Source organism: Nicotiana sylvestris, chromosome 4 (genome assembly GCF_000393655.2).
Source record: "Nicotiana sylvestris chromosome 4, ASM39365v2, whole genome shotgun sequence".
Classification (NCBI taxonomy): Eukaryota; Viridiplantae; Streptophyta; class Magnoliopsida; order Solanales; family Solanaceae; genus Nicotiana; species Nicotiana sylvestris.
In genome coordinates this window covers 101,614,634-101,623,658 of record NC_091060.1, presented here as the reverse complement: position 1 = coordinate 101,623,658, position 9,025 = coordinate 101,614,634, and the positions used below count along the sequence as shown (strand labels likewise).

Below are 9,025 nucleotides of genomic sequence, written 5' to 3'. Positions count from 1 at the left end.
TCGAGGATATCAGGGACATGATTCGGATCAGTCCTCTCCTTAATTTACTTCGAGAATATTGTCAGGTAGTCAAGCTCGACAACCAGAAGGCCATGATATCCGTAACCGACCGAATATCATGGCGGAGATCTCGGCATATGTCGACCTGAGATCATCGATCAGTTAATTAGGGGATTTTTATCTTTTATAGAGTTGTACCTAATATAGGACTCCCCTACTATATAAAGGGAGGTCTGATTACTTGTAAAGTACATGGTAACACGCAATCCAAAGTAGTATATTATTAATTTCTTTCTTTAAGCTCCTATTCTTCTATATCTTGATATCGATCCAGCTGCATCCATTTCAAGTGTGACTGACTTTGCAAGACTGTAACTGTTCAAGTTGTGTGGTTTAAATTTACTTTATCATTGTTCGTTTCAATTGCAATTCTAATTTATCGCTTTGTTGTGTCATTTTAATCCACGCATCCTTAAAACCACTTACAAATTTAATTGTTATCCGATTTCGAGGATAAATACAGTGCAGTGGCACTTACCAACAAATTAAATATTCCTCTCTCTAGCAAGGGTCCAAAATGCAAATCGCTAAAGATCCGACCTTTGTTTTATACTACTAATTTCAAAATATTTATTTCATTGTTAAATTTTGTGCCAATTCAAATATCTCCACAGCAATTGTTACGAGAGAGTATTCTCTTATGAGTTTGAAGAAATAGAGGAGTTAATATTTCTAATACAATAGAGGACTAAAAGCACATATTACTAAAGTTGGTAACAACTTACTAAAATACAAAAAACCCTAGAGCACCATTTCTCTCCTATATAAACTCATATATGCTTTATCATTCTCTCATCAATCACTTCTCAACCTGTGCGGCTATACATGAACACATCTCAAGATAATGATGAGGATGAGGATTTCAACGACGATGAAGACGTTGGAAGCCAATTCCACCTTGAATCCTGTAAAAGGTTTCATCCAAATTGAATCAATGAGTCACCAAATTGTTAGTTCTTTTCTTCATTAATAGCATTTGTATTTGTTTAATATTCTATTCTTTTATTCTTTAATTGGTTCTTACACTTATAACTGTCAATATGCTTAGGTAATGGAGCCTTGCTGCTTGAACGATCTCCCTTCCGGATATCATGGTATCTACAATCGGTTAAGTTTGTTTATAAATATTGTAACACATGAAAAAATAAAAATTGATGCCATAAAAAATCTTTTAAAATTCACTCTTCTTAATCTTTCAGATCCATAAAGCATTTTTTTCTTCTCCTAGAGTAAGTCGTCCATTCAGCATTAATTAATAAAAGGAATACAATCCCCTTTTTTCAGTTTGCAAAGAGTGGTTAAAATTATAATTTTATCAATTTGTTTGTTCAATTTTGGTACAATTATTATTTTAAGCCATCTTTATATACTGTAGTTTTGGAAAGAGTATCATGCTATGTCTAAACTTCAAACAGTTAGCTTTGAATGTTCGAATTTATGCACAGAATCTTTACGTTGGAGATTTTATTGTTCAAACATTAAGTATTTAGCTTTAAATGTTCGTGGACGTAGAGTACTTATCTATAATCTGTTTAAATCTTATGTTTCGATTTTAATATATGTATATCTGTATGGTTTTGTCAATTACGACACATTTTTTATGTTTTTCTTGCTCCGAAGCACATTTAGGTTTGATGTCCAATAGAGAAGGAGATCTCCATCCTGGCCTTTCTGTATCGAACTCATCATTGTAAGATTTATTAGGTTTGATGCACTTGCTTGAATTCCATTGATCAGTTGCAGCAGCAGCAACAACAAGAGCAGAACTAGAAAGATCAATAGCAACAGTAACAGTAACAGCAACGACAACAGCTACAACATTAAAGTAGCGAAGCAGCAGTAGTATACGAGAATTATATGGAATTACATGTATGTCTCACAGGAGCGGAGCTAAAGTACTATGTACTTTCCATAGAACTAGTAGTTTTTTTTATTAGATATATATTTGTGTTAGGAAATCCAGTAATTATGTAATAATATTTAATTGCGTAGCTAGAGAATATGTATCTATCTTATATCTTTGTTTTAGAGAACTCTAGTTTGTCTTAAAAGACAAAATAATATACTATATGGTTCATAATTTCATATAACTAACCCTTATGTTTAGTTTGTCGAGTTACAACAATAATCCTGTTAAACAACATCTCTTTATTTGGATTTCCCAACATGATGAGAATAAATAACGATCCAAAAATGGTAACACTCCACCTGTGTTTAACGACACCATACCATCTAAAGAGTAATTTACAAGTAGATGTGTGTTAATTACTATGTACACCTTATTAACCTATCTATATATTAAAGGGAAGATAGAAGTTTTAGTCTTTAGGTTGTTGCCTAAGCCTGATTTTAGTCCTTGTATTAGTGGACCAAGCACATTTAACCTTCAATTGGATAAATTGTACTCCCTCTGTTCCAGTTTATGTGAACCTATTTTTTTTTTTGGTCCGTTCCAAAAAGAATGAACCCTTTCTAAATTTGGTAACAATTTAACTTAAAGTTACAACTTTACCCTTAATGAGAAGCTTTTATAACCACACAAATACTTTGGGCCCCATTTGGACTTGTTTAGAACCACAAATTCCAAAAGTCTTCATTTTTACTTAAATTTCGTGCCCAATCAAACAAGTTCACATAAATTGGAACGGAGGGATCGGAGTACAATTTTTGTCCTTTAACCTAACTACTTGAAGTTAACATTGTTAAATTTTGATTCTTTTCTTAACTACATCAATATACTAGTTAGAGTTTATACCCCATTTGCATCTGCATATCTCTAACGCAGAAGACATGAAATCTTGGCAAACAAAACATAAGAGTTATCAACCAGTAACTGAAGAACACAGATCTACCCCATATGGTGCACCTAGTATTGAAATTAAGAAAGAAAGCCAATTTTGCAGTAACATTGCCAATAAAATAACAAAAAGTCACTTTTTTTGTATTAACAAAAAGTATTTTTAGGGAGAAGGTACTTTTTTTGCTTCTTCAAAATTACTTGTGGTTCTAGTCAAAAGTATTTTTTTTCTCTAAAGGCTTGGCCAAACACTTCAGCTTTAAAAAAAATTACTTTTATAGAAATAGAAAAGTGCTTTTAACTTGAAGAAACTTGGCCAAACATACTATTAATTTGGTATCTCATGACCGATGCCATTTAATGATGGAATTTTTACCTCCTATAGCAATGGTTAACACCTTATTTATTTTAAATAAATATCATTTAATAAAATTATGTTATATAGATACCTTTTAAGATTTGTAGCAAAATATTTAAATATGGTTAACTCCTAACCCTAAGCCATTAAATACGCTAATTTGTTACACTTTTTTTTTTCTCTCTACTTTGATACATCTCATTCCCGTCCCCATCTCATTAAAATTTCCGACGGGGGAAGGGAAACAATCTTTGCTTAAGTATTGAGCCAAATTTTAGATTCTTTGAAAGGCGTCCGAAGTACGAAGAAGAAGGGGGGAAGAGGAAATTTGCTAAAACAGCAAAAGCAGCAGATGGAATAACAGCAGCAATGTCGGTTGTTTTTGCAGTCACAATTCACCTCAAAAATGCCATTTTTTCACAATCCTTTTATATATTCATTCAGACTAGAATTTTTTAACAGTTGAGAGAGAGAGTCGTCGTCAGACTTCGGAATGCAATCTAGATTCTAGAATCATCGACTTCCTGTATTCAGCTAATTGGGTTGTTTCATTGGGGCACATAACTAAAATTATTGTCTTTTTTTCAGTGTAATTCAGTGTATCTCGTTGTATTCCATGTATTTCATTGTATTCACTGTCTTTTTTTTATTGTATTTTAATGTATCCCGATGTATTCTATGTGGGTCTGTAGTACCATCATATTTCGGGATGTCAGGCATTTTGAACTTTTTCGGAATTGGAAGGGGAGCAGCACTAGGCTTCCATGGTTGTTGTGAGTATTTGTCCATGTCTACTCCTTTTATTACAGGTGGAACTCCAGGGATTTGTTCAATACGCTCATTTTGTTCCTTAAGCTGTTTCTGCAAGGTTAGTACTAAATTTTGCAAATACGAATTATTTAAATTACCTGGTCCCCCTTCTTGTGGTTCACTGGGGGTTGCTCCGTTTCCAGAATTATCAAGACCAGAACGGGGGTTCTCCAATGTATTATTATTAGGAGTTGGTGTAGGTGGCGCAGCAGGCAATCGACTAACAAGTGCCTGAAGAGCTTTGCCGACCTGTGCATCAATTAGCTTTTGCAAAGCTTCAGTTGTAACTCCTTCAAAATGTTCAGATTGCTCTTGTTGATCAGCACGGGATTCAGTAACAGGAGTGCCTTCACGAGATTGACGTGGTGAATTTAGAGGAGAGGGAACCACGTTATCTTGATTTTGATGTATTTGATTCTCATGGTTTCCCAATGTGTTATTACTATTGTTGTCGGCGTTGTTGTTTGACATGGTGACGACAATAGATAAGATATAGCTTAAAAGGAAAGATTATCAGATTCCCGGTAACGGAACCAATTTGTTTAACCAAAAATCTGAGTCTTTGGTCAAAGCTAAAAAGAAATTCGGGTTACTGATAATCAGGAGACAAAAATAAAATACTTTTGAGAACGATGGTAAAGAAGCAAATAGATGTGTATTTCAATAAATTCTCAATAGTATTCCGTGTCCTTACAAATGATGATACTTCTTCCTTTTATAGATAATTCTAGGTAAAGGAATGAAGCCTCAGCTTTAATGATATAATCATGAGTAATAAATGACATTAAATAAGCCGTTATACAATCATTCCTATTAAATACCAATTTTGTAACGTATTCAAGTATTTAATAATGAATTTGGACTCCTTTCTGTCATCAGATCTTTGCCTTCAATGCCTTCTAATCCGTTGGCTGTAAATAATTTAAATTGGTACGAGACTCGTATCTATACGTCGTCTCGTGCCTATTTAAATTCTTCTTCCCGTGGCTGTCTCCATCCGTGCCTCTTAGTCAATTGTTGCGCTTTGACCATTTAACTAATCCACGTGTCATGCCACATCATCTTTAATATAAATTCAGTTTTTTCCCAATACAGATAGTCCCCCCACTTTCCATTTTTTTGTCAATTAAATAATTGAGAAGTGGATCTTCATGTAAAAGGAATTTTTGCCACAATTAATGCTCATGACAGTATTAACGCCTCAGCAGTCTTTTCCATTTAATGTTCTGCCCATGTATCATTTTCTAATTGATTCCGCTATTCATACCCTTTTTCGAGACTTCTTCATTCTCACTATTTACGAAGTGATAGCTGCCTTTTTTATAGGTTTTTCATCATTACACTTCTAAGGTTGACGGTTCCCATTTTACACATAACTTCTTCTTCCTTTGCCTTCTTCACAAATCTTCAGCACATACTTCCTTCTTAACAATGTCTTCTTCAAACCCTAACCGTAAAAAAGTTCCAATTCTAGATCAATTCCCCAACGCCCCTATTAGACACAGAAGAGGCGGAGGAGGTAGGATTCGAACAGGGTTAGAATCTACGCGAGGCGGCTCCTCTGGTTCTTCTTCAAGGAGTTCTATCCCAAAAGCCCCTTCTTCTAAAAGTAGGGAAATTCTTGATTCTTCTCAAGAACCCTCAGTTGATGATATAGTTCCCAGCGATTTGTCTTTTGAAAGTGACAAAACGTCTCTTCAAAAACAAATTAAAATTTAGAAAGAGCCGATACTTACCCAACAATAGTAACCGAGCTTACAATCCCCACCATAAGAAGAGATTGTAACTGGAAGGATAGTCTCCGAATGTCAATTCCTTCCCCAAATCAAAGAATTTCCTCTTTTAGAAGTGGGTATTCTTCTGTTTACACTTACCCCTTCACTTTAGGTTTTAATCCTCCGATTGACCCAGTTATCCTCGATTTTTGTCGTTTCTTTACAATTTGTTTGGCCCAAATTGGTCCATTAGTGTGGAGAACAGTGGCTTGTTTGAGATATTTATCTTCCAAGGCCAATGTCAATTTCACCTTTTCTCACCTCATTCATCTATACCATCCTAACTTAATACGCCATGGGGTTTTTACCTTAACTGCAAGGAGCAAAAAAGTTTTGGTAAATCTTGAGGATGACAAAGATCGTGGATGGTATACCCGTTACGTTGATATTCGTACGGTTGACTTGATTGGCGAAACAAATATTCCCTTCCCTGAGAAGTGGAATTTTGAACGTAGGTTTCCTTTTATTTACCGTACCTACTTTTGAGAATTTCAAAAGAAAGTTGTTTTTAACCTCGTCCCTTCTTGGTTTTTTGTAGCAACCATGGGAGATGTGGAACCTATTCCCAACTTCCGTGGTTGGGTAGACTCACTTTTGAAAATTGCTTCAAGGGAGCAGAGAACTTGGAAATCAATTTCTTCCTTACATGGTTGGAAGGTCAAAACACATGGTATCCCCCTTTTTATAAATTTTTTTACATGTTAAGCACTTTTTCCTCAACTTTAATCATGTATATCCATCCTTTAATCAGGATTTGGCATTAGAGGAATGACGGCTGAAGTAGTTATGGCCATTCGCATGTCTGCGAATGCTGCTCTTGATTTGGATAAGGCTCGAGCCTTGCTGCCTAAAAGGAAAGTTACAAAGGAAAGTTCTGAAGAAGAAGAAGAGGAGGGTACCTCCCTAATTACCAGGCCAAGGGTCAGGAGACGAATAATCATTGATGATGAAATTGAAAACACTCCTGCTTGAACCTCCACCACCGAGCCTGTTTTGATTCATTCTGACGAGGATGCCGAACCAAGAGATAATAATGAGTCAATTCAGCATCTTTTTGACAGTGGTTTCGGGAGTGGCGAGCTCGGCCCTGTTTTTGATGAAGCTCCTCTTTCCTCATTTGTTCCTATTTCCTCCATTCCTCTGCCAACCGTAAGTATTTCTTTACCAGTTTTGACGACTTCCGTTATTTTGCCAGTTTTTACCGTTCCTATATCTGTTCCCTTCGCTATTTCTACCGCACCTGCTTCAGCTCCTATGTTGGTTTCTACATCTTTTCCTTCCATTCCTTCCATTGCTCCTCTTCCCCCTGTTCATCATACAGAGACAGGTTCTAGCAGTGGAAGTATGACTATGAGAAGTGTTACTTTGGAGGTTCCTGCCAATCATAGCCTCTTGAGGAAGACCGGTAGAGCCGATGTTTGGCTCGAACCTCTAATTGGAGATATCGAGAAGAAGAAGATGGAGAGCCATAGCTTCTTAACTCTGATGAATGACGTAGTTCATTCTACTTTGAAGGTATTTTTACCAAGAAGTTTTTTTTTTAATTATCTTCAATCTCTCACTTCTATGACTTATCTCTGTAGGCTAACCTTATTGGCACGGAATTAATGGGAAGAATTTCCCTACTGGAAAGAAAAGCTTGTGAGTCTGAAAAGACTGTCCACGAGGCCGAAGAAATAGCTAGGGGAGCCCAGCTTGAAGCAACCAATTGGAAGGAGCAGTTCGATAATGCTCAAGGGACCATAGAGGAGTTGCAAGAAGATAAAAATCTCCTGGAGCAGCAAAACCGTGGTTTAACTTCTGAACTGACAACTGTCAAAGCCTCTTCAAGCCAATTGAAAAGAGACAAAGAGCTTTTGGAATGCTCTTTGTCAGAACAATTATCCAGGGCTAGTGAAGAAGTTAGGGAGCTGAAGGCACTTTTGGCTAGGAAGGAAGAATATGCAGGAGAGTTAGTGCAAAGCTTGACTCAAGCTCAGGCTGACTTACAGACTTCTTCTGACGAGATTCATGCCTTGAAGAGTTCTCATGCTTCTCTTGAAGCTTCCCTTGATTCCCATTTAGCTGAATATCAAATCTTAAAAAACGATCTTGCTATGTGGGAAAAGGAATATGGACTTCTAGAGGAAAATTTTAACATAGAGGTGAGTTGGGCTTTCCTGAAATCTCGTCGTGATGCTTTGACGGAAGCTGCTCAAGAAGGTTTTGACTTGCAGTCTGAACTGGCCAAAGTCGTAGATACCATCGAGAAAAGCCAACAGTCTACTGATACTCCTTCTCCTGCACTTGAAGTTCCTGGAACAGAAGAACTTTTAAATGAAAAAATGAATACTGCAGCAATTGGGAATACAATTTCTGCTTCAGCTAAAACCGTTCATGTTGCCGCTTCTTCAGAAGTTGCCACCGAGCCTGTGGCTGAAAGTGAAATTAATATTGCCACTTCGGATGTGCTAACCCCTTCAATTGGATGATGGTTTTATCCCTTAGTTTTTAAGGGATTTTTTGGTGAAAGTCCCCAGTTATCATAATGGGGCACTTGTATAAACCTTTATTGACTAAGTTTCTACTTAATCTTTTTAATTATATTAAAAAGTTTCGTTAGTACTTTAATGTGTTCTATTCTTGCCTTTTGCTTACTTATTTAGGACTTATAGAATAGTTTAGCATTTTTATCCTTTGAAAATGCTTTATGATTCTTCTCATGACTTATTAACATGAGGCTTATAAAAGAGGGCCTTTTATTTTATCGACACTTAATGAAGAAGACGTCTCAACTTCATAATGGTGTTATAATACGATGAAAGAAATAGGAATACATATATTTTGTATGAAACAACTTTGGCAAGTTTTTTTTATAAACTTTTAACAAGTGTTTGACTGTTACATGTATTACAATACATCTACAACTTTCTCGTAACTGTTTTTCTTGTAACAGATTTGTGAATAACATAAAATAAACAAGGTTTTTCTTCATAACCTGTTTTAGTACATAGTCATGACCCTATCTTTACATATTAAGAAGGGTTTGAGAGGTGACTTTGTTTATGAGTTTGAAAGATGACTCTGTTGTTCTCATGAATGCTGAAGACTTCATAATTTTTTCTCAACACTTGACTTCCATCGTTCGATATTCGTATCTGCGTATCTGTTTCTCTACACATATCTGTGTATAATATGTAGTCCCCCAAGTGTTTGAGCGGTGAAGTATGAAGCCTCGAGCACTTG

The 9,025-nt window shown here is 35.9% G+C and overlaps 1 long non-coding RNA gene across 1 annotated transcript; it reads left to right on the top strand.

Annotated features, from left to right (window-relative positions):
- The first annotated feature begins 847 nt into the window (after positions 1-847).
- LOC138889034 (uncharacterized) lies at positions 848-2,107 on the top strand. The gene is made up of 3 exons (XR_011406592.1): positions 848-1,009; positions 1,109-1,154; positions 1,681-2,107. It is a non-coding gene; the product is annotated as an uncharacterized lncRNA (long non-coding RNA).
- Positions 2,108-9,025: the final 6,918 nt, after the last annotated feature.